At 42.4% G+C, this 26,690-nt stretch overlaps 1 long non-coding RNA gene across 1 annotated transcript; it reads right to left on the bottom strand.

Annotated features, from left to right (window-relative positions):
- Positions 1–3,605: 3,605 nt before the first annotated feature.
- On the bottom strand, positions 3,606–6,583 carry LOC143678871 (uncharacterized). Its single transcript, XR_013173456.1, has 3 exons — positions 6,462–6,583; positions 4,785–4,868; positions 3,606–4,168 (listed from the first exon to the last, which is right to left on the bottom strand). It is a non-coding gene; the product is annotated as an uncharacterized LOC143678871 (long non-coding RNA).
- Between the last annotated feature and the right edge of the window lie 20,107 nt (positions 6,584–26,690).

Below are 26,690 nucleotides of genomic sequence, written 5' to 3' on the forward strand. Positions count from 1 at the left end.
CTAGAGTTCCCTAAGGGAAATGGTCATGTCCAGATTCTCTAGCCCTGGCTCTGCCACTGACTTGGGACTATTATTCTCCTTTTTGTGCCCTCTGTTTACCCAAAATGATTATCTCTGAGCCCTAGAGTTCTACGATTCTGTGCTGGGATTGAGATGGACTCCAGCTCCAGATTTCAGCCATCCCTCCATGACTTGATTCAGATCTAATGCACCTCCTTACTAAGATGCTGTCACCAGTGAGAGCAGTCCTTTGGATAAAGAGAAATCCCTGCTCCAGCTCCACTGGGGTCCTAGCACATCTGCCAGTTCCTGTCACTGACCAAAGTCAAATAGCTTCCTGCCAGAGCTTAGGCGAAGGAGAACACATTCCCCCATCTCAGCCCCTGCAGGAGCACTGGAGTTCAAAGCCCCAGGAAGAGGTCCGCCTAAGCTGGATTCATGAATGCTTTATTACTGTTCTGCTGAGCAGTTACCCCCATGCCAAGCAAGTCAGAACAAGCCTTCTAAGCTATGGTGATGGATGTTTGCAGGGAACCCGTGGGAGTTATTAATATTCATGTTCCCGTCACACTTTTGCAGGTAATGGAAGCTTGTTTTCTGTAACACATCATTAGGCGAGGAAGACAAGTGACCTCCTAGAGTTATGAAGCTCAAAGGGTGGTCACCCAAGACTCAGAAGTGCCTGAGTGGAGAATAGACAAGGTGAGAGGGTTGAAAGTGTTAAACTTTCTTCTTTTGGAGACTCAAAGATCCTTTTAGCAAATGTAGACCTTCATGGTCCCTGCAGAGGGTGAGGTTTTCCAGCACTTGTGGGATCTGGGGGGTTGTTCACAGTTCCTCCCCACTCATAGAGTTCAGTGAGACTCAAAACAGATGCCTGAGGTTGCAGCTGTGAGAGTGAGGACGGGAGAATTTGGATATCTGGGCTGAGCCATCCTGCCTGCCATTGAACACTGAAGAGACCTGCAAACTTGGGATCAAAAAATAGCAGCAAGTCACATGGGTTGGAATGAGGGCATTTGCTGAGCTCAGGGAGACCAGGTCTAGAGCAGCAAGGATTGAGTGAGATGGGGTAGAAGTGTCTAGCAACTAAAAGCCCGTTGGTGTGGGTGGGAGCAGGAGAGTGCTTGCTGCACACATGCCTCTCAAAGTTGTACCACCATACCCCCTTTCCCTACCTGTCATCCCCCAACTCCCCATTCCCCATTCCCCCACCTCCCATCCCATCCATACCCCAGCTGTGGAATAAAGTGCCCTGTGAAGATGTAATCTGCTTCCATGTACCTCATTCACACCTCAGTTAGAACACTTACCATACTGTATTGCAATGGGTGTAAGAGTAATGCGATGCTTAAGTTCATGTGTCAACTTAGCTAGGTTATAGTGTCCAGCTGTATAGTCAGGAAAGCACTGGTCTTATTGTTACTGTGACGATACTTTGTGGATTTAAAACCATCGGTAAATGGATTGCATCGATGGCTGAATACATCTACAATCAACTAAGGAGAGTGCCTTCAATGATGAGAGGAGTCTCACCCAATCAGTCAAAGACCTTAAAGGGAGAACTGATGATCTCAGCAGGCAGAAGGGAGAATTTCCCTCTCTACTTCAGCTAGCCAGCTTCTCCTGGGGAACTCATCAAAAACCTTCATCAGAGTTCCCAGCTTGCCTCCTGCTCTATGGAATTAGGGCATCCCCACAGTCACGTTAGCTGATGCCTATTTTAAAATCTCATAATACTTACATTATATATATATATATATCTCCTGTTTGTTTTGTTTCCCTGGAGAACCCTGACTACCTCATTGTGCTGTCAGAATTAAAGGTGTTAATATACACGAAGGTGCTTGCAACAGCACCTGGCACATAGTATGCTCCAATAAATGTGAGCTATGATCAGTATTACTTATGTGTCCATTCCCCCCAGTTGACTGAGTTTCCTAAAAGCAAAGACAATGTCACTATTATGTTTACCCCAAAATCTAGCACTGTACCAGGCACAATTCGGTTGCACAATAAATACCTAGTGAATGAAAGAACTGGTGAACGAATATTATGTTCTCTAATCCTGCCACTGTAGGGAAGGTCTCACTCCATCTCCAGGCCTCACAGTGTCCTTCTTCCTAATAGGATCAGGTCAATAATAACAAATATTGATTGATCACCTACTCGGGGCCAGGCACCATCCTGGGTACTAATGATACATCAGGGAACAGAAATAACAAAACTCCAGCTCTTGTGAAGCTAAGACTTTATCGAGGGAGGCAATGAAAAAATAATCATAATAAACAAGTAAAATATGCAATGCTAGATGGTGGTATGTACTGCGGAGAAAAATTGAACTGGCAAGGGTGATAGGGGCATGCTTACTTTTAAATAGAGTAGACAGGGAAGACCTGCCTGAGATGGTGATATTTGCAGAGAGACCTGAAAGAGGTGCAAGAAAAGGACATGCAGCTGTCAGAGGAAGATCATTATAGCCAGAGGGAACAGAAAGTGCAAAATCAGCTCAGCTTTACTGGGCCAACTGGTGGCACCTCAAGGATGGCTATCATAGCCTTACTACAAGGGAGAGTGTTTCCTTCATCTCCTGGGTCAGTTTATGGTACAGACTCTTCCAGGAAATTAAACACAATCAAATAACAACAGACCTTTATTAACTAATATGTTTTGTATAGAGAAATTGGGTTTCTCAGTCTAATCACAGAAGGCCACTCCTGAAAATCCCAGATCTCTCTCTCTCTCTCTCACTCTCATAAACCTCTTTTCTTCCCAGACATATCAATTAAATAAGAAACTATATATAAAATGCCTAGTGCCATACCTGGCACATTGTAGTGGTTCATTAAACAGTTATTCTTGCTATTCCTGTCTTATGCCTTCACACACATGTGCACCCATCCCCCACCTTCAAAATGCTACAAAAGATGAAAAATACAGGAAGGGGTTGTTGCCCTGTTGCTACATATGGGGTATGGATGAGGGGGAGGGGATGGAGAGCTAGTAATACATATTTTTTACACTACACTGTGGGCAGCTTTGGAGTAGAAATCTCCATCTTTGTAACTACTCAAAATGCCAAGCAGAGTGCCTGACGCACAGTAGACAGTCAATAAATGCTTGATGAGTGAATGTATAAATGAATGAAGAATTAAGCACAGTGGCCTACAATGGGGCACAGTACTGTAATGCGCTCATTTTTATGAGCCCTGCCATGCTTCTCAGCCAGCAGGAGCTGGTGACAACCACAGAGTTGGCTCAGCTGAGACCTCACATCTCAAGAGCTTAACTCTCCTACTGCGTCATGTGCACACTCGCTCAAAAGCCACCTGGCATTTGGGTACTGAGTGGCAGCCCACAAAGGGGGGTCGGGTGAGTTTACTGCAGTTCAGTTTTGTTGGCATTTAGATAAATCATCCCTTTGGGTAATTTTAAACTTTAGCTCAGTATTCTCAGAGAAGATGTAAATTATTAAACAAAGGAAAGCAACTCTGGCTTCTGATCAGTTGGCAATTAGCATCACCTAGTACTGAGAAAAGTCCCTTCACACGGGGCCCACGTTACCATAAGAAGCTTAGGCTTTGCAACACTCAAATGCTGGCTGATAATAATCTCAGATGTGCCTGGAACCCAGAAGGAGCAATAGAAAAATCTTCTCTCAAGCGCTCCCCACCCCTCACCAACTACAAAAGAAAGAAAAGAAAGGCTCAAAGGGAAAGGTGGGGGAAGGGTGGGGAGGGGAGGGGAGAAAAAGGACACAGTTAACCTTGGTGTGACAGCAGCAGGGAATGTACATTGATTGCTCACCCTCTATTCATCATGGGTGGTTCATATAGTGTCTTATTTTAATTCTACATCATGAAGCAGGTGCTACTATCTCTGTGCACTGAAAAGGAGGAAACTGAGGTTCCAGAAGTTAAGCAACTTACCCAGGGAAACACAGCAAGCAGAGGAGCAGGAATTGGAACCTAAATCTGCCTCATATTAATCTCCCTCCTGCAGCCAGCATGGGACCCCTCGGACAGCCACAACATACAGCCCACGGGCTCCATGCACGGTGAGCAGCAGGGTCTTGGGGAGAGCTTAGATGTGGGCTCCCCTTTGAAGGAGGGCTTTGGGAGGAATAAACGAGTCTTCAAATGTTGCAGTGGCATCAGAATTATTTCCCCTCTATGAGGAGAGGAAAGAGATTTTTTTTATGACAAATCAAGCAAAAGGTAAGAGGTCTAAATCCACGTTTCTCAATGTTTTCATCATTATGATCCCCCTGAAGAGCCTTTATAGACTTTTTTTCCTAATCACCCCTGTATAAAACTTTAATTCCACATATATACAGTATATGTACTGTGTGTATGTGCGTGCATGTGTGTGTGTGTATATATATATGTGTATATATGTGCATTGTATTTAAAGAGTAAGATTTTTCACCATCCACCCCCACAACCATCACCAAACTCTAGTTTTTGCTCATATTGAGAATGCATGTCCTACAACAATTCAGTTCTTTCATTCATTCAACAAACATCCCTAAATGGACTCCAGACCAGAACATCTCACACTCATTCTCCCTTCTGAAGAGTGGGTTGGATTTTCTCTAACCTGTCACACTGAAGAGAAGGAGAAACTTAATAAGAGCTGTGGAAAGTGTTTCCTAAGACTGCTAGAAGGGAGACAGAGCAGGGGAGAAGCACCTGCCAAGAGGACAGACTCTAGGAGAAGCTGGATCAGAGCCCACACAATTCCATCAGGGCCCCTCCTGCACACCGTGTCCCCAGTGTCCTCACCTGGTACAGGACCCCCACGATGCTCCAGTGTGTCCAGCCACAAGAGAATGCTCAGGGTACTATCCATGTTCACGTCATAGAACCCTAGGGTATTAGAACAGGGAAGGACCTTAGATGTCTTCTAACCAACCTTTCATTTTACAAAGAGGAAACTGAGGCACGGAGAGGAAGGTGACTCAAGATCATTATGGTAGGCTGAATAATGGTCTGCAAGATGTTCACACCCCAATTCCTGAAACCTGTGAGTCTTACCTTATATTCCAAAAGGGACATTGGAGATGTGATTAAGTTAAGACTCTTGAGATGGAGGAGATTACCCTGAATTATCAGAATGCGCCTGATGTAATCACAGGGTTCCTTAAAATATGCGGGCAGGAAGTCAGAGAGCGAGAGAGAGGCAATGTGACAACAGAAGCAGAGGGCACAAAGAAATTTGAAGATGCTATGCTGCTGTCTTTGAAGATGAAGGAAAGTCCAAGGAATGCAACGAATACAGCTCCAGAAGCTACAAGGGACAAGGGAACAATTTTTCCCTACTGCTTCCAGAGGCAGCATGGCCCTGCCAATACCTTGGTTTCAGACCCATGAAACCCATTTTGGATTTCTGATCTCAAGAACTACAAGAGAATACATCTGTGTTGCTTCAAACCAAAGTATGTGGTCATTTGTTGCAGGAGCAATAGGAAAATTAATACAGTCATCAGTGGTGGAGGGAGGAGAGCACCAGGTGTCCTGTTCTCTGAGCCACTGTTCTTTTCAGGGTACTGATTCAAATTTGACTGGCATATATCAGCAAAAATGGATCAAAATGAAGATTGTAACTCAAGCATAGCACCCTGCCCAGAGCAGGAAGTGAAACAAACTGGAGACCTACAAGGAGTCTGTGCTCGTGTGTAGCAATAGCCACTGGGCGTGACAGTGGGGCCAAGATGCCCAGGTCCACAAAGAGCCAGGCAGAGACCCCAACCATGCAAATAAAAGCCAAAACACACGCAATACCAGGCAGGAACAGTGTTGCTTGCAAAAGTGCAAGAAGGAACGTCTACAGTAGCTTGAGGTTTTAGTTAGGGAATATTGATGTCTGTGGCTTATGTTCTCAGAAAAGTCCCATACCAGGTACATTGCATTAAGACCTCTGTTCAAGCCCCAATTGAAATGCCACCTCTTCCAAGAAGCTCTCACCTACCCTTACCTCCCATTCAAAGAGAAGTAAAGTCTTTCTCCTCTCAAAACACTCAGGCTGTATCATTTTTAGGGCAGTATTATTGCTTTGTATGGTAGCTACCCTTGCACTCACTTTTGTACATGTCATGTCTCCCCTATTAGATTATAATCTATACGATTGACAGATGATAGCAAAAGACGGATAGCACTTTTTAATATATTTTATAGTCCCTTCAATGCCTAGTATCAGGCCTTATTCCTTTCAGATACTTAGTAAATATTCATTAAATGAATAATCTTGTGTAAAGTCTATCATGAGAAATACAAGATTGTGGCTGGTCCAACTAAATAGGGCCCAAAGGAGAAAAGCCTTTAAGCACTGATTTTTTTTTTCTGACTCCAAAAGTAAATCCCTCTCTTGGAACTCAGAAAGTGACAGAAGTTATTGATGCTGGGAAACGGAGGAAGGAGAGATCGATTAATCAGGTATATCAAAACAAAATACTTATTTACCTAACAGTCTCTCAGCCCCTGCTGTGTGCCTCCTAATAAGAGGATCTTTCACTTCTCAGGAACGATCCTGATAGAAAAAGGGGGAAAATGCAGTTGTCAAAGTTACCTACAAGAGTTTTAAAAGGGCATCATCACATCCAGGGATGAAAGTCTCCTGGCAACATGGGATATGACTTCCAGGGATGAGCCTGGCCCTGGCATTGTGGGATCAACAATGCCTTCATGACCAAAAGGGGGGAAAGAAGTGTAACAAAAAAGGTATCAGTGGCTGAGAGAGCTCAAATAGAGTCAAAAGGCTATTCTTAGGCAAGTTTCAGCTAGATATTGCTACTTATCATAACTTGCCAAACCCCAACCAAAACTGTGGCTGTGAATCGTAAAGAATACCTAGGACTTTTCCAAGATTCTACAGAGATTCCAAGCACTATGATTACTTTCCAGAAACCTACAACCTCCAAATAGGTTCACAGGTGAGATAAGTCCTGAAATCCAGAGGGTACAGCCTCTCCAGAACATCAGCTAGGTCCATCCCCCTATCCCCTATTATCAACAGCCCTTTCCAACATGAAAAAGTTAGAATGAGCATAGCCCCAATACCCCTAAAGAATGGGAGAAGGATCAAAGGAGAAGGTGGAGTTATGACAGAGAAGATAGGATTTAACAAATGAGTATGTCTACTGAATCATTACATTGATAATTATTTTAGTCTCCAATGTCTTGGAGAAGCTAGAAGGAAAAAACTAAAATTGTGGAATTGTAACCCATACCAAACTCTGAAATCTATTCTACAATTGTTGTGGTATGCTTTGAAACTTATTGCTTTTTTCTATTTATGTTATTTTTCACAATTAAAAAAAAAGGGCACCTTCAGAGTGGCATGCAGGATTCCTAAATCAGAGTTCTAATTGGAGAGAAAAAAGAAAGTCTGGAAATTGAGGAGGAAAATGCTCCTCTATAGATTTCTGGTAAGGGTCTTTACACTCATCTGGACAGTCTACACACACTCACACACTCACATACACAACAGATAAAAATATTCTGGGCCTTGGTAATCTTCCAACTACTATTGCCAGCTGCTGTGCTCCTTGGTTCCAAACCACCTGCCTAGTGTGACACAAGCCAGAGAGTTCATCCGTGCATCCCAGGACCATAGAAGTTCAAACCAGCCAGTGACTTCTGCGCCAGCTCAAAAATTTCACTTGGGATCACACCAAAAAGGCAGTTGCCTAAATCATCACTCCATAACGAGCTCCAATAAGATTTTTCCTCTAGATGAGAAGGGTCATTTATGCTTTCAGGACATGGTATGAAAGGCAGGGAGGAATATTCAGGGGGGAAAAGGCTGAGAATGTGATAAAATCCATGTATTTCTTTAGGAATTTCAAACCTTCTTGATGTCCTCTCATATAGCTTCCTTCTTCCCTTCTCTAGCCATTCACTTTCATAAGAGCTACAATGTATACCATTTACTATGTGCTGTACATTGTATAAGTATTCACAAGCATTGACTTATTTAACCAACTCAAAAATTCTATGGGGTGTTGCAATGGTATCTCAGTGGCAGAGTTCTCACCTGCCATCCCAGAGACCCAGGTTCGATTCCCAGTGCCTGCCCATGCCAAAAAAAAAAAAATCTATGAAGAAAAAAAATAATATATTCTCTATTTTATGGATGAGGAAACTAAAGTTTTGGGTAGTTAATTTTTCCATGATCACACAGGTCCAGAGCTCTTACCCACTATACTACAAAGTCTCTTGATTAGGATTTCAGAGAAGCCCTATTAGATTTTTATCACGCTTGCTCGTATTTACAGAGAAATCTCCCAATCTTTCAATCAGGAATATATGTTTATTCCTCAGTATGATGGTCAAGTTCATGTGCCAACTTGACCAGGTGATGGGGTCCAGTTGTTTGATGAAGCACTGTCCTAAATGTTACTGGGAGGATATTTCATCGGCTAAAATTCTCAGTGACTGCATCATTAGTTGATTGCCTCTGTCATCAACTGAAGAGATTGCCTTCAATAATGAGAGAATTTCATCCAATCAGTTGAAGGGTTTAGAAGGAGAAGTGATGACTTCAGCAGTCAGGAGAGAGAACTTCCATGTCTACTTCAACTAGCTAGCTTCTCCTGGGGAATTCATTGAAAACCTTCATGGGAGTTCCCAGACTGCCTCCTGCTGTGCAGAATCTGGATTTGTGCATCCCCGTAGTCACATGAGACAATTTTTATAAAAATCTTGTAATATTTATAGATATCTCCTGTTGGTTCTGTTTCCCTAGAGAACTTTAATACATGAGGATTTATCCAATTCATTAAATCCAATGAAACCTTATTCAGCACCTGCTAGGTGAAATTTGGGGCTTTATCTGGTTGTGGGACTCGGGGCTTTCTTCATGGCAGTGTACCCCAAAGAAGGAGGTGCACTAATATGGGACATGCCTCAGGATACTACTGGGCCATAATGCTGGGAGGCATGTTCTGTGATGAGCAACACTGACCTGTTCTCTCCCCTCCTTATTTAGTCTTTGACTTCATGTCTGCACTGGTTCTTCTTATAAGGCTGGTGTGGTAAATTAGGGCTTTGGCTTAATTTTGAACACATCTCCCAAACCCTAAAGGGAATGACTTAGGACAACTCTGCCTAGGCTCTGTTTCCCTAGACTATCTCCCTCTTCTTTGTCCTTCTTATCATCAGAGTCATCAAAACTTGGGAGTGGGCCTCAGAGAACAGGAACAAGGAAGCCAGTTGTCAGTCAAGACCTTGAGCTCAGGAAGTGTAACTCAGAAATGGTGACGTGAGCTTTTGTCCAGTTGTATCCTCCATGTATTTCTTCCTTAAAACCAGTGGTGATGAACTGTGGCTAATTAAGGATTCTGGCTTTCAGAATCCCACCCATATTCATCTCCATCTTGAAGACACTACTAACAATACCAAGATCAAAGACACATGAGCCTTCCTTTCCTTCAAGAAACCTACAGTCTAGTGGTGGTTATGGGATTATATACAGATATAGAGTAGAATGTGCTCTGGGAACACAGGAGAGCAAAACCTATTTCAATGAAAGAAATCAGAACAGACTCCACAGGCCTTGAAGGGTGAGCAAGATTTTGATTGCAAGGGAGGGAAGAACGTTCCAGTTCAAGGGAGTAATAAGAGCAGAGCCTCTGAGGCGAAAAAGCATGAGGTTTTGAAGAGTTTTATTGGTTGGAGCATCGAGGGTATGTCAATGAGAGATACTGAAACCTTGGAGATGCTGAAACCAGCTCATGAAAAGCCTTAAATGTCATATTGAAGGGTTTGAACTTTTTCCTTTAACAAGGTTAAAGGTTTTGAGTATCTGTTTCATGATGACTTTCCCTACCTTATTCTTGAACTCTAAACTACCAAATCCAGCTGCCAGCTTGACTTGCAATTAATTCTAATAGGCATCCCAAATGTAATATGTCCAAACCAAACTATTGAATTTCTCCCCTAATCTGCTCTTTCTGTAGACTTCCCATATTCCAGTTGCTCAAGATAAAAAAAACCCAGGTGTCATTTTTCCCACCTGCTTTCTCTCGCACCCTTTAACAAATCCATCAGTAAATTTGAATAGCTCTGTGCTCAAAATATTTCCAGAATCCCACCACTTCCCACCATCAGCTCTATGGCTGCCACCTTGGTCCAAACCACCATGATCTATTGCCTGGATAAATTGCAAGAGCCTCCTAACCGTCCCCCACTCAGAGTCTAGTCTCTACCAGAAACCAAAGGGAACCCTGTAAAAGGTAAGTCAGATCATGTCAATCACTCTTTTGCTCAAAACCTTTCTGTACTTCCCATCTTACTTCGAGTAAAATCCAAAGTCCTTACCTTGACCTCTAAATCCTGCATGACCTGCCCTTGCCCATTCTCTGAATTCTTCTCCTTCTAATCACCTCCTCCTCTGTTGTTCCCAGCACTCTAGTCTCTCTGCTGTTATTCACGCACCAAGCTTGCTTCTGCCTCAAGGCCTTAACACTTGCTCCATATATCTGCCTGGCTCACACTGTCACTATCGTCAGGTCTCTGATGAATTGCCTCCTTGTCAAAAAGCCCATTTCCTGACCTTCCCATATAAAAGAGCAACTTCTACAATAGTCATTCTCTTCCCATTATCTTGTTTTATTTTTTTTGTAACACTTATCATCACTGATGTATACATATTACTTATGTATCATCTATCTCCTTCCACTAGAATGTTAGTTCTATGAGAATAAAGACCGTTTTATTCACAGATGCATTTCAGTTACAAGAGCGGTAGCTGGCAAGCAGTAAGTGCTCAATAAATATTGCAGCTGAATAAGCAGAAGAATGACACCCTGTGTTTTCTTGTAATGACTGGATCAACAAGATGAGTGTCTACAACCAGAGAGATCACCAAAACCACCAATAAGATTTTTATAATGATTCAGGCAGTCACTGATGAAATCCAGAGCTAAGGCAGCTCTTAGGCAGGTACATCCACATTCATGCTATAAGAAGCATAATCAAGTGGGTATCTAGGAAGTATCTAGTAGCTTCAAGTCACAGAGAGCCCAACTCAAAGAGACTAAAACATTAATGGCGTTCTTTCTCTCCATAACAAGCAGTCTGGAGAGAGGAAGGCTCCAAGGATGGATTATTCAGCAGCTCAATGACGACATCAAAGATCCAGGTTCTTTCCATCTTTCCTTTCAGACACCCTCAGCATGTCGATTTTATCCTCAGATCTGTCCCCTATTGGTCACAAGATGACTGTGGCAGCTGCAAGGATTACGTCCTCAACTGCCATAATCAGAGTCCATTTAAGAAAGAGCATCTCTCTCATGGGCAGCATTTTAAGAGGGATACTTTCACAGAAATCCAAGAGCAGATTTCTCCTTCTGGCCAGAGTTGAATCATATGTTCATTCCTATCTGGGAAAGGGAAAAGGACAGCTGTGACTGCCTAAGCTTAAGCAAGATTCACCTCTGGGTGAGAACGGGCCACTGTCCCCTGAAACCAGGGTCTTGGAGTGCCTAAATGAAATCAGGGTCCTGAGAGGAAGAAAATATGGGAGAAGGACTATCGGCAGGCATGGGAGACTAAATAATAGCCATTAAAGATATCCAGTTCCTAATCCCTGGAACCTGTGAACTTTAGTTTATATGGCAAAAAGAAACTTTACAGAATTATATAATTATGTTAAGGATCTCGAGATGGGAGATTATCCTGAATTATCCAGATGAGTCTAATGTAACTGAAAGGGTCCCCCTAAAAGCGAGGCAGAGGGACATCTGACAGAGGAGAGAAGGCAGTATAGTGACAGAAGCAAAGACCACTTGATCCAGTGAACAATCCAGCCACGAGTCACGAATGCCAGCAGCTGACAGAAACTGGAAGAGCCACAAAATGGATTCTCCCTGGAGCTTCCAGAAGGAAACAGCACTGTCGACTTTATGCTGATTTTGGCCCCAGAAGACTCATTTCAGACTTCTGACAGATAATGCATTTGTGTTATTTTAAACCCACTCAATTTGTGGTGACCTTGTTACAGCTGTCATAGGAAACTAACACAGCTGGAGAACCAACAACGTCTGTCGCAAATAGAAAGAGCACTAGACAAGGATTACTGGATCTCCAAAAATTCTTGTAACGTTAAAATTCTAAGAATCTAATGGGTTTAAAAGAAAGAAAGAAACCACTGCGGCCCCTCTTAGTGCTGGCTCTTTTCATGGAAAAGTGTGAGAGGACGAGGCCAGCCCTCTGCCGGTTCTCTTCTAATCAGCTTGGCGTCATTTGTAGCAGTAGCTTTAGGAAACACTATTTCCAGACTTGACATTTAGAAACCGTCTTACTTTTTAAGAGCATTAACTTTCCTAGCTTCTTCTTTTTCTCTTTTTTCCCCAATGGGAGGAGGAGAAAGAGAAGACTTTGTGCCCTGAAGTAGAAATAATTATTTTCAGGACTTCAAGACCGCGTTCCCACTGCTTAAGCCATCCTGATCAAAGTCAGTCATGAATTAAGAACAAACCAGAGCTTTCTATTCACTATTTCTTTAAATAATCTTTCTGCCACTCCTCTTTGGGAAAACAACTGTAAAGCCTAAGATTAGTATTAACTACACTGATCATGGTCACATGTGTATTCTCAAAGAGCATCTGCATCATTAGGCAATTAATGCATATGACACCCTCTGGGTGAAGCCGGCCCCGACTCTTATTCTCTCTTAGCCACAGGGATCTGGGTGCACTGAGATTCAGCACTAGCTCAGAATCTTGTCATCCATCCGTCATCAACTCCAAGCTGGAAACCAGATGGACCGAATCCCCGATCTTTCCAACATTATGTGGGAACCAGTAGTGGCACTGGTCCCCAGAAAGGATTGAATTTAAGGAAAAAAAAAAATCCAAGTTTGCCAATTAATGACAGGATTCTAATGGAGTGTTTCCATTCTGTATGGGAGTTAAGGTTTGTGAATACGAACCAGAGAACAGAAGTCAATGTATAAACAAGGGCTCCGTTGTGTGACAGATAATAAGGGCCAAAGGAATTCAGAAAACGGAGATGCGACTGTGCAGGTGCATCTAAGCTGAATCCTGTTTTTTCACCTTTGCACTAACTGGAATTCTCAAAGCTCAGAGAGGCATTAGTATTACACAGTCAGAGCATGCATGTGTTCTGTCTAAAGACAAAACAGCACCACCTCCACAACAGAAGAGAAAACATCAGATGTTAGGGAATTGGGCCTCTGTACTCCTCTGTTACTGTGACTGAGTCTATTATAGGATTTAAGAGATAATCTGTATCTTAGTTACGGCCTTACTACAATTTTTCTCTGAAAAAATTACCCCTAAAATATTGTAGGGGGCTTGGGAATCAACAAAAAGTTTTTTAAAAATTGTTTTGCCAAGTAAAGGCATGTAAATATAAAGCTTATCATTTACTGTTACCATCACTTTATAGAAGAAAGGGCACATTCATTCCAAGTAAAGTAGAAAGACCTAATCTCAGAATTGTAAGAGAAAACACATTTAGCTCTAGGAACAACTCATTACAGTGTTCTTATTTTCCCTATTTCATTGCAGACCAGTGAAAACTTTGCAATGTCTGGCACCAACAGCAGACCTACTTTGGGAAATCACTGGGTTAAATGCTTCCTAAAACTGTGACAGCTCTTAGTGTTGAGATCCCATTTGTTATTTTACCGTTAGTATGCAAATTCAGGAAAGGCAGACCACTTACCTATCTTGTTTCTTGAAGTGGCAATGACAGGTAGACTGTGCCTGAGAAGGGCAGCCTCTGAAGAAATAAGCATTTTGATCCATTTCAGAACCATTCATTGATTCATTCATGCATTCGACATTTATGGAGTACTTACTGAATACCAGGTTGATGGGAAAACAAAGAAGAATTTTCAAGGCCTAATGACACACAGATCATGAAACTAGGAGACAAAGTTGCAAACCGCAGCAAGATCTGCAAATAGCAGCGGCATGGCCCATCCAGGTATGGGCAAAAGGTGAGGGCTTTTGGGGCACGGGGAAGGAAGGGTGGCGTACTCGTGCTGCACCCACCAGAGCTCTCCTCTCCCATTGTAAGCATCCTGATAGTGGTGCTGACAGAAGGCACATCTTCAGATAAGGCAGACAATGATACATCCCACTGTTCTAATTCTGGAACTGCTATGCCACCTCATTAATATGTGAAAATGTGTTAAAAAGCTGCTGATAAACAGCTGCACAGAGGCAGAAATAGTGGCTCCCATCACATTTGCAAGCTTTATTGGCTCTCAAACATGGCATGAGAAACGGAGCTTTGCCTGCATGTATAAACTGGGTAATTTGCTGTAATGCTCCACTTTATTGATAGACATTTTGCCATATCATGTCTCCCAAACCACAGTTTAAGGACACTTCTGATTTACACAGCCCTGTAAACGGCTTCTTTCTTAGAAAGAACTGCCATGTCGACTGGCATAGTTGTTTTAACATTCCAGTATTTCAATAAAATGGAAGATTGACTATCTTCCATGCATTGCACAATTTCTAATAACTGAATTTCTACTCACTCAGAAAGCATTTGATTAAGAAATTAGATAGGAGTTATATATATAAACCAGTGCAAGTCCTGGGATGATCAAGGCAGCACAAAGTGCATTTATCAGGCAAGGGGAGCAAAATTTTATTCCACTCCAGGACCAGATGAGGAGTCAGAAAAGAGGCTCACCTGGAACGTCCTACCAGAGCAGATTTTCAAATCTCCAGGGCACAATTCCCCAAGGCCAGGAGCAAAAAGCCCCCATTTACCTTATCTGAGGGAGGAGTCTGCTCCATATTTTTCTAGCTGTATTTCCAGCTGGAATAAAAGTCCCCAGTGAAGCTCAATATCAATTACCTCCTTTCTCACCTTCACTTCTCTTTCCAGTGACAGATTGATGGCGTCCTTGGGTGTCTCCTGAGTGCACCCTGTGTCAGGGGACAGCAGCATTGAGCTCGTTGAATTGGTTTCTGCCTTGTCCCTATCCAGACAAGGCCTGTGGAGGTGATTCTCATCACGGACCACCCCCTGCCTCCCCGACCACACAAAGGAATTACAGCCTATTGGGGACCTTTTCTTCTGAATAAATATTAAACTGTTTTCTGTTTGGTACCAGGTGGCAGCTGTTTCCTCCCTTCTGGATTAGAGATTATGTATTTGTGTAATTTTTATATTATGTTTGTTTTCTTGACAGATGGCTTACTTCTCATTATTGGGGTGGCAAGGTGGGGAGAGGAAGGGTGTAACTCTAGGGACGTGTTCTACTTGTTAAAAGGCAGATAATAAAAAGGGTGGTTGTTTTTTTGTAACTCACAGCAACAGTATATAATTTAACTGCAAAGAGCTTGCATTCTGCAATTATCCAAGGAATAGATGGAGCAGGGTAATGGAGAGACAGGATTTTCCTTCAGGAAGCATTTAGGTGATCCTCCTGGTACACACATCTGACTTTTTCCTGGCTCCCCTGCACCCCTTTCCCACCCCCAAGAAGAGTGCACAAACCAGCCTGGCGTCCCCACCTCTAGCAAATGTGAATACTTCCTGGCAGTGCTAAAGGGTAAGGGGACTTAGAACTGCAAATGCAGCTTTAAGTCAAAGCCCTTGGTATAAAAATTTGACCTAATTAAGACACTACCTGGCAAAGCATTCCAATAGCAATTACACAGGTTGTAAAGGGGTGAAGTAACTTTTAAAAGCAAGGAAAGCTTCTGCCAGAAATAGGCAACCCTGAGGGACAAATGAGGAGCTGTGAATGCAGGACATCTCTGGCCTGGGTGGCAAACGGGGCACCTCCCTCCCATCAGCTGCCATGGAAGCTGCCAGCCTGGGCATCTCTGTAGGGAGTACTGGTCTACCTCTTCTGAAGGTCTCTGACATTTCTCTCATGGGCAGTTTCTCAGAAGCTACAATGATGTTCTCACTTGTATTCCTCGCCTCCCTTACTAATCCATCCGTTCATACACAGATATTTTTTGAGCACTTAGCATATGCCAAGATCTAAAGATGCAGAGATGGATCAATTTCTATCAACAGGATGTCACCACATGGCAACCTCTAGGCCAGAAATAATCTGTGGACATTCTCTTGTAAGCAGTCATGATATTCTCTTGATGGGAAATTTATTCATTCAGTTCTGTTTTGAACATTGAGCTCTTATTAGGCATGGGCACTGTGCCAGGTGCTAAAAACATAAAGATGAATGAGTTATGTTATCCCTGTTCATGAGAAATCACAAGCCTAATGGGAAAAATAGACATACATATATATGTTTACAGTAATGAGTAATATCCCTCAGTCATAGTTGGGAAACAGAGGCACAGTGAGTCACCCTAGCTGAGACAGTGCAAGCCTGGGGATAAGGTTCAGACATCTTGTTTGGGCTTGTAGTCATGTGCACCTACTTCAAACTAAGTGAACATAGAAGTAAGGGTCAGGGCTCTAGGGCCAGACTGCACAGGTTCTTATCCCAGCTCCTTCACTCACAAGCTGTGTAATTTAGGAGGTTACTTAAACTCTCTGTGCCTCCATTTCCTTATCTGTAAAGTGAGGCTAAAACCATCTTTTTTTAAGTTGTTTTAAGGATTAAAGAAGAAAAAATAAAGAAAGCACCTAGCATATATAGCGCCATAATTATCTGTATAGTATTGGGCAAGTTATTAAATTCAGTTTCCTCAAAATACCTACTTCATTGGGTTATTTTTAAAATTCAATGAATAAATACATGTAAACTCTTAAAACAATGCCTGCCACAAAATCTTAGCTATTATAGATGTTTTTATTACCATGAAACCATTCACAATGTAATAAAAAAGCTTTACATTTTAAATTTTGTTCTCATCTACAAAGGAAAAAACCATCAGCCTACAAATCAAGAGAACTTTAATTAAGGGAATTTAGAAAAATTCATGAAACTTTCTGGGCCACGTTTTTATTGTAGCAAGCAAGCAAGCTCCTGGCAGCAAGCAGGCTGGTTCTGGCCACCAGCCAGCAGCCAATCACCTCCCACCAGTGAGCAACCAATCACCTCCCTCAATTATAGCTAGTTACCATATTAGGAAAACCTTGCCAGCAGCCAATCACCTCCCTCAAATGTAATCAATTGCCATATTAGGAAGAGGCTATCAGCCATTTTGTCTACAAGTATCTTGTATCAGCCTCTGATCCAGGCTCAGCCTTTCAGAGGCTGCTTGGCTGAGGCCTGTGGCCATAGACCAATAAAACCTACTTTCTGAAACTATGATCCGGTTCATTCTGTTTCTGCCTAAGGCTCGGGGAGGCTCTTGCAAAGCCTCATTCCCCGTTTCACACTATATTAATCTTCTATGAAGTTACTCCTACAGAACCTTCCCCAGTATCCTCCCTCCCCTGGAGCACAGTCAGTGCCACCGTGACATGCCCATAGCAGGAAAATAAAACCTACCCTGAGCTCTACATGCCATGTATTAGTCTCCCAACTCACCTGTGAGCTTTTGAGAGCAATTTATTTGCTCTCATCTACTCATCTTACAGAAGGTCCTAAATACATTTTTAGTTGTATGAATGAAGCCAAGTTTTTAGCTGAGAAGTCTGAAGCACTGAGAGATTCAATTAACTTAAAGTCACCAGGTTTAGCTAGTGAGAGATGTAGGCCTAGAGCTCAAAGATTCCTGTTACTACGTCTTTCCCAAGAATACAAAGTCTGCCTCTTCAAAATGATAAATCGGAAGTTGATTGTTTTCTTTGCAAATAAGTGTAGGGGTTTAAGCATTAAGTGCCTGTAAATCACAAGCTACACCAGTGCATTTAAAAATTGATTTGATTTAGGAAATTCCAATGTATATGCAAGTTTTCAGTAATATATCTCTTACACAAAGCAAATGTGGCTGGTACTGATTCAAGATATTAATTGATGCATTATCAATATGACTAATGACAACTGTGGGCTTGGAAGTTGGTTTTTTGTTGTGCTTGTGAAGAGAAGCTGAAAAATTACACAAAGAAGCAATTATTGTAAAGGTGTTTCTAATTCATGATATAACTTTCATCCAAATGCCAAAAAAAGTGGAAATAAACCCTTGAAGCCCAAAACTCAAACAAATTCTACTCCAGCAGAGTGAGATCTCCTCATGATCCCTACCCATGAGTTTAGAAAACAAAAACAATAACAAAGAAACAGTCAATGATTATCTTTTATGTTCCATAATGGGCTCTTAAAATTCAGAGGCAAGTCTTAAAACATGGTATATAAGACAAGATTCTCTAAGGAAACAGAACCAACAGGGGATATCTGTAAATATGAGGTTTTATAAAGGTGTCTCACACGACTGTGGGGATGCACAAGTCCAAGTTCCATAGGGCAGGCTGCAAACTGACAGCTCTGATGAAGGTCTTAATAAATCCCCCAGGAAAGGCTGGCTGGCTGAAGTGGAGAGAGCAATTCTGTCTTTTAAATTCTCCTCTAAAGCCTTCGACTGATTAGATTAAATATCACTAATTTTCAGAGACACTCCCTTTGGCTGACTGCAGATGTAACAAGCCATAGATGCGATCAACATGCTGATAATTTAATAAATAAGCCACAAAATGTCCTTGTACTGACACTTACGCTGGTGCTTCCTTGACCAGACAACTGGGCACCATCTCCTGGCCAAGTTGACACATGAACCCAAATCATAACAGTCCACCCCCTGAAAACTTGGCAGCTATTCACATCACCTTCAACCATACTTAATCTCTAAATAGAACACAATAACAGACATATTTTTCACCTAGCAATATTCAACTGTCCTGAGTACAACCAGAAATGCACTAAATCTCTCCAGAATAGGTTGCAGATCCTTGGATACGTAATCTCTCAAGCTTAATATTCTATAAATTAAATACTACTACATGAATAATACAACTTATGTCTTATGATAAGGGAATAAGACAGAGAAGAAAAGATATCTGCTTTATGTACAAACACAAACATACTCGTATCAAAACAAGGAGAAAATATTCACATGATCACAGTCCTTGTTTCTGTAACTGGTCATATGGTCGTAGTTCATATATATCACTACCTTCTTCCACTACCCATTCCATGTTCCCTTTATCCTCAGCAAATAATTCAATTGGCCAGCATTCTTTGCCTTATGGGGTGACCCAAACCTTCATTCCTGAAGTTTCTGGGCCATTGGTGGGCCTGCCTGGACTCAGTTGTTACACTTTTCCATTAACTTCAATCACAGGGCATGAAAGTACTAAGAGATGCCCTAGGGGAACTCCAGGAAAACTCTTCTTGGCCTCTATTGTGTAGTTTCAATCCTATCTCACCTTGATAGTTAGATCAATCACCCAAGCCAATACAGTAATCCCCTTCCTTGCCTGTTGATTCAGAGACATGAGAAGCCCAAAGTGGCCAGGTGACAGTCTTAATTTCCAGTTCAATGGAATAATTGATGTGTCTCCTGGTAGGAGCACTCCTCCTTTTGGAACTACAACCTGTAGACCAGCAGAACTTAATCAAAAATTTTCCTAGTGGATCACTAGGGGTGCTAATGAGTGGTGCCACTCCTGCTTCCACCCCTTGATTCCTGGACTTGTGAATCCTGCCTCTGGGAGAAACAGCGCCATAGAGTGGACACTGATTCAGAGCATATACAGCCTCCTGGAGAACACTGCTCCAGCCCTGCAAGGTATTGCCACCTAGTTGGCACTGTAATTGAGACTTCAAAAGGCCGTTCCACCGTTCTATCAACTGAGCTACCTCTGGTTGATGGGGAACATAATAAGACCAGAGAATTTCATGAACATGGGCCCATTCCTGCACTTATTTTGCTGTGAAGTGGGTTCCTTGATGAGAAGCAATGCTATGTAGAATACCATGATAGTGGATAAGGCATTCTGTAAGTCCACATATGGTAGTTTTTGCAGAAACATTACATGCAGGGAAGGGATACCCTTATCTGGAGTATGTGTCTATTCCAGTTAGAATAAATCACTGCCCCATCCATGATGGTAGTGGTCCAGTGTAATCAACCAACCACCAGGTAGCAGGATGATCACCTCAGGGAAAGGTGCCATATCAGGGGCTGAGTGTGGGTCACTGTTACTGGCAGATTGGGCACTCAGCAGTGGCTGTAGCCAGGTCGGCCTTGGTGAGTGGAAGTCCATGTTGCTAAGCCCATGCATAACCTCTATGCCTACCACCATGACCACTTTGTTCAGGAGTTCATTGGGCAATGACAGGAGTGGCTGGGAAAGAGGATGACTGTATCCACAGAACGGGTCATCTTACCCACTTGATTATTTAAACCTTCTTCTGCTGAAGTTACCTCTGGTGAGCATTCACATGGGACACAAATAATGTCAAGTTCTTTGCCCATGCAGAAAGATCTATCCACATGCCTCTTCCCCAGACCTCTTTGTCACTAATTTTCCAATCACACTCCTTCCAAGACCCTGACCATCCAGCCAAACCATTAGCAACAGCCCATGAGTCAGTATACAAATGCTCCTCTGGCCAATTTGCCTTCCAAGCAAAATGAACAACCAGCTGCACTGCTCGAAGTTCTGCCCATTGGGAGGATTTCCTCTCACCACTATCCTTCAGGGATATCCCAGAAAGTGCTGCAGAGTTGCAGCTGTCCACTTTGGGGAGGTATCTGCATATTGCGCAGAACCATCTGTAAACCAGGCCCGAATTTTCTGTTCCTCAGTCTACTGACTGTAAGTGTAACTGACTGGGCTGGGAAAGAGAAGGTACTATGGCAGGAGTGGGGGTCATGGGCATTTGGGCCACATCCTCGTGTAACATGCTTCTGTCTTCAGGTCCTGCTCAAGCTCTATTTCTAATATACCATTTCTATTTTATGATGGAGTGCTGCTGGCATGCCCAACTTTATGGCTTGATGGGTCACACAACATCCAGCTCATGATATGCAACTCAAATCTCATGGTAATTTGGTGGCCCCTGGTTAAGTAGTCAGTCTCTACTAAGGCCCAGTAGTAAGCTAAAAGCTGTTTCTCAAAAGAAGAGTAGTTATCTGCAGCAGATGGTAAGACTTTGCTCCAAAATCCACCCAAATGAGGATTATGGTGTCTCCAAAATCGAAAGAAGCCAACTAGGCATTGTGCTTTTTTTTTTGGTTGGAGGAGGGGGCAGATGCAATAGCTTATTCTTCACCTTAGCAGGGATAACTCAACATGCCCCACACCACTGGACACCTAGAAATTTCACTGAGGTGGAAGACCCCTGTATTTTTGTTGGATTTATCTCCCATCCTCTGACATACAAATGTCTTACCAATAACTCTTGAGTACTTGCTACTTCTTGCTCACTAGGTCCAATCAGCATGATATCATCAATATAATGGACCAGTGTGATTCTTGTGGGAGGGAGACATGATCAAGGTCCCTGCAGACAAGATTATGATATTGGCTGGAGAGTTGATATGCCCCTGAGGAAGGACAGGAAGGTATAATGCTGACCTTGCCAGCTGAAAGTAACTTGTTTCTGGTGGTCCTTACTAACACTAATGAGAAAAAAAAGTATTTCCAGATCAATAGCTACATGCCAGGTACCAGGGGATGTGTTGATTTGCTCAAGCAATGGTACCACATCTGGGATAACAGCTGCAATTTGGAGTCAACACCTGTTATGTTTACAATAATCCACTGTCATCCTCCAAAACCCATGTTTTCTGCACAGGCCAAATAAGACAGTTGAACGGGAATTTGGTAGGAATCACTACCCCGTATCCTTCAAGTTCTTGAGAGTGGTACTAATCTCTGCTTCCTTCCAGGAATACAGTATTGCTTCTGATTCATCATTTTGTTAGGTAGAGGCAATTCTAATGACTTCCACTTGGCCTTTCCTATTATAATAGCCCTCATGCCATGCATGAGTCAGAGAAACAATGTGGGGTTTCTACCAGCTGCTGAGAATGTCTATTCCAATTATGCATTCTGGAATTGGAAGTGACCTCAGAATGGGTCTGGGACCCACTGGACCCACTGTGAGAAGGACCAGAGCTAAAACTCCATCAATTACCTGACCTCCATAAGCCCTTACTTTGGCTGGTGAACAAGGGTGACATTTCAGGTCTCCCGGAATTAGTGTCATTTCTGAACCAGTATCTAATAATCCCAAAAACATCTGATCATTTCCTTTTCCCTAGTGTAAAGTCACACTAGTAAAAGGCCATAGGTTTCCTTGCAGAAGGCTGGGAAGAAGGTTAACAGTTTAAATTTTGGGCAGTGTAAAATTGTCCTTCCCCAAGATACCCCGCCCTGCCTTCATTCAAGGGACTCTGGGTCTATAAACTCTCTCATGTATGGGAATTGACTAAGGGGCTGTAACTCTATTTTGTAATTCAAAGTATTCTTCTGTTCACTTCACCCAGATTTCTTCTGTTTATACAGCTCAAACAAGAATTTAGTAGACTGCGCATCTATTTTACTTCTAGGTACCCAATGATCTACTAACCAACACTACAAGTTTCTGTGAGTCAGATTATTTTGACTGCTGCTTTGAGTCTGCTGTCCATTATGGTGGCCACGCCCACCTTGTCTATAGTGATTAACTGTCACCACATGGATCTGCCAACTCAGGATCCGAACATCCCCATTATTATTCCAGCTCAGTGACAGCAGTTTTCACAGTAATGTCTGACCTACAGAGAACGGTGACTACAGAGCACTTCAGGGATGATGGAGCTAGTCTCATGAATTTATTTCTCAAGGTTCTGGTGAAAGATGTGTCCTCTGGACATTCCTGGGATGTGTGAGCAGGTCTTCGATGATAAATCTACTCTAACATTCCCATCTCTCTAAGCCTCTGGATCCGCTCATCTATGTTATACCAGGGCAGTTCTGGCATTTCAACATATGGTAATGTCGGCCACCTTTGGATCCCTGTTTCAACAACCATCCAAACAAACTGTGAATGCCCTTTCTGTCCAAGCCTCTTGCTTTATGAAGCTCCCTGGGAGGCATTTTCCTTCTTCATCTCCAAACATCACTGGCTGGTGGACTCTGGTTCTCTTGTCCTTCTCTCATGGTTCTGCAGCTCTCTCCTTGTTCTCAAAAGGAACTCTCTCTGAAATATCTCCTTTCTTATAGGATTCCAGTAAACTGAATCAAGACCCATATAGAATGGGTGGAGACATGTTTCCATCTAATCAAGTTTAATACCCACAATTTATTGAATCACATCTCCATGGAGATAACCTAATCAAGTTTCCAACCTATAGTACTGAATGTGGATTAGAAGAAACCGTTGCTCCCACAAGATTGATTTGGGTTAAAACATGGCTTTTCTAGGATACATAAATCCTTTCAAACTGGCACAGCCCATATCAACAAATTCAGCTTGTTCTAACTTTATATTCCTTTCTTCATTATCCCATATCCTTACTATCCATACCCACACATATTCCCATGATTTCTGTCTATATAGATTGGAAAACTCATGCAATTCTTTTGGAGTGTAGCATACCTCCTCATGGATCACACTTTGGACCTCACTTTTTGGGTCCTCTTGGGATTTTAGTCCAATTTTAGGTCTTGAAGAAAAGAAGGGTGGTGGGTGTGGGTCATGAAAAGAAATAGAAGTGTCTTTCAAGCCAATTGCCTCAGGGCATTCTGTTGCAATTTCATCTGGTGAAACAGGATTAGTTGCTCCAGACAGGAATGAGGAGTGTTTCCCCAGGGAAGGCAGTTATAGGGTGGGCAGGCAGAGAAGGGTTAATCTCATTTGGTGAAGATTTGATTGAAGACTCCTCTGAGGAGACTGGAGGCCAGGAAGCTGTTTGCTCAAGGCAGGCTGGAGGTCAGGAATCTCTTTCCTCAGAGCAGGGCATTACAGGTCTATCAAGCAAAGGTTCAGCAGATTCCAGGGATCCCATCTCCCCATCACCATCATTATTAAGCCATATATCACCATCCCACAATCAGGGTCTCATTCTTTTCCAAACAAAGCCCTTGTTTTAAAAGCAGATACCTGCCAGGTTGAGATTTTAGTTTACACTGTAAATCTGCTACTCACACAATGAGGCTTTGTGTCTGGTTTTCTCAAGTCTGTACCCACAGAAAATAAGATTTTCTTTCAGGTCACAAACGGAAATTTTATTATGGTGCTTAAGGTGAACTCTTGAAGCTTCCTTCAACTTATCCCTTTCCCTCATCACTATATTCAGCGTACCTAACAACAACCAGCCAACATCATTATACCTCTTGATTCCACACAACTCCGTAAAGATGCCAAAAACATTATCACCCAGAGCCTTGCCTCATGTAAGTGTATAATTAGCAGAACCTAACACTGATATTTTGAGTATCTCTTTTGTCGACTCACCCCATGGACTGTCAATGCCATCTTTATTATTGTAAACAGAGTCATTAGTGCCTCAGTCTACTCAGAGTCAAAAACCCATTGTAAGTACCCATTTTTAAGATTCTGTTTCTCAAGAGCCACTCCTGGTATCAAGCTGTGACCACAGGAAATAAGATTTTAGTCAGGGTTCTAGAGAAATAGAACTAACAGGAGTGACCTGTAAATATGAGATTTATAAAGGTATCTCATGCAACCATGGTAATGGAAGAGTCCAAAATCCATAGGTCAGGCTGTGACGCTGGCAGCTCTAATGAAGAACCTGGATGAACTCCACAGAAGAGGCTTACTTTCTGAAGAAGCAGAGAAAGAGTCTCTCTTCTTCCTTAAAACCCTTCAACTGATTAGATTATCTCATTGTGGGAGACAAAGATAAAATCAGCCACAGATGCAATCAACTGACTGATGATTTAATGCACCAGCCTTCCCATTTATCAACCAGTCATGAACTATCCTTGCAGCAACAGTCAGGCCAGTCCTTGCTTGGCCAGACAACTGGGCATCATCACTTAGCCAAGTTGACACCAGAACCTAACCATCATACTGACATATAGAGAAGTGTGACTAAAGATCTTTTCAGGGATGATGAAGCTAATCTCACCAATGTATTCCTCACAGTCCTAGAAAAAGGTGAGTCATTTGGACATTTCTGGGGTGTGTGAGCAGGTTTTCCATGAGAAACTCACTTTAATATTTTAATTTCTTTAAACCTTTGGATCCCCTCCTATACATTATGCCAGGGAAGTTCTGCATTTTGACCTCAGGTAATGTCAGACACATTTTGATCCACGTTTCAACCATCCACCCAAATAAACTGTTAATATCCTTTCTAGTCCCTTGAGCTACAACACTGAAAGCAGAATCTCCGCTTAGCGTGATCATATAAAAAAATTCAGCCTGGTCCTACTTTATATTCCTTCCACTGTTGTTCCACACCCTTAATATCCATTCCTACAGATATTACCCTGATTTCTGTCTATATAAATTAGAAAACTCATGCAGTTCTTTTGGAGTATAGCATGCTTCCTCAAGGGTCACACTTTGTACCTCACCTTTTGGGGCCTTCTGGGACTTCAGTTTAGTTACAGGTCTTGAAGAAAAGGGGGTGGTGGAGGTGAGTCATGAAAATGATTAGAACCATCCTTTTAGCCAATTACCTCAGGGCATTTCACTGAAGTTTCATCTGGTGAAAAAGGATTAATCTCTCCAGACAGGGGAATGAGGGCTATATCCTCAGGGAAGGTTACAGTTTTAGCAGGCACTGAAGTGTAAATCTCTTTAGGTGGAGATTGGGTGACAGGACAGACTGGAGGTCAGAGAGTTGTCTCCTCATGGCAGGCTGGAGACTGAGTGGCTGCTTCCTCATGGCAGGCTGGAGTTGTGTGTGTTGGGGGAGGTTCTTCAGGGCAGATCATTAGAGTTTTATCTAGGAGACTCAGCAGAATCCAGGGTTCCAATATCCCCAGTGCCATCATTATCAACCCATATGTCTCCATACCAATTTCCAGGATCCCATTCTTTTCCAACCAATGCCTTTACTTTAACAGCCGACACACTGCAAGGTTGAGATTTTAGTTTACATTGTAAATCTGCTACTCACGCAGTGAGGCACTGGGTATGGCTTTCAGAGATCTCAAGTCTGTGACCACAGAAAATAAGTTTTTCTTTCAGAGCACACACAGAAACTTTTATACCTTTGATACAGCATTTAAGTTGCAAAACTGAAGCCTTCAGCTCATCCCTTTCTCTCATAACAGTATCCGGCTATCTAAGAACAATAAACCAAGATCATTATACCTCTTAACTCCACAAAACTCTGCTAAGGTGTCAAAAAGCACTGTCTCCCAGAGCCTTGCTTCATACAATTTGCAGAATCAAATAGTGATAGTTTGTGTATCGCTATTGCCAACTCATGTTGTGAACTGTCACTGCCATCTTGATTATTAGAAATAGAGTCATTCATGACTTTGAGTCTAATCAGAGTACAAAGTCAATTGAAGAAACGTATTTTTAAGATTCTATTTCTCAAGAACCACTCCCAGTACCAAGCTGTATTAGTCACGGTTCTCCACAGAAATAGAACAAACAGGAGATATCTGTAAATATGAGATTTTATGAAGTTGTCACACAACTGTCAGATGCATAAGTCCAAATTCTGTAAGGCAGGCCACAAGATGGCAACTCAGATGAAGGTCTTAATGAATCCCCCAGAAGAGGCTGGGTGGTGGAAGTGAAATGATTCTCTCTTCTGACTTCTCCCTTAAAGCCTTCAGCTGATTACATATCACTAATTGTGGCAGGCACTCACCTTGGTATATGTAATCAGCCTTGGATGCAATCAATGTGCTGAT

This window comes from Tamandua tetradactyla, chromosome 4 (genome assembly GCF_023851605.1).
Source record: "Tamandua tetradactyla isolate mTamTet1 chromosome 4, mTamTet1.pri, whole genome shotgun sequence".
NCBI lineage: Eukaryota > Metazoa > Chordata > Mammalia > Pilosa > Myrmecophagidae > Tamandua > Tamandua tetradactyla.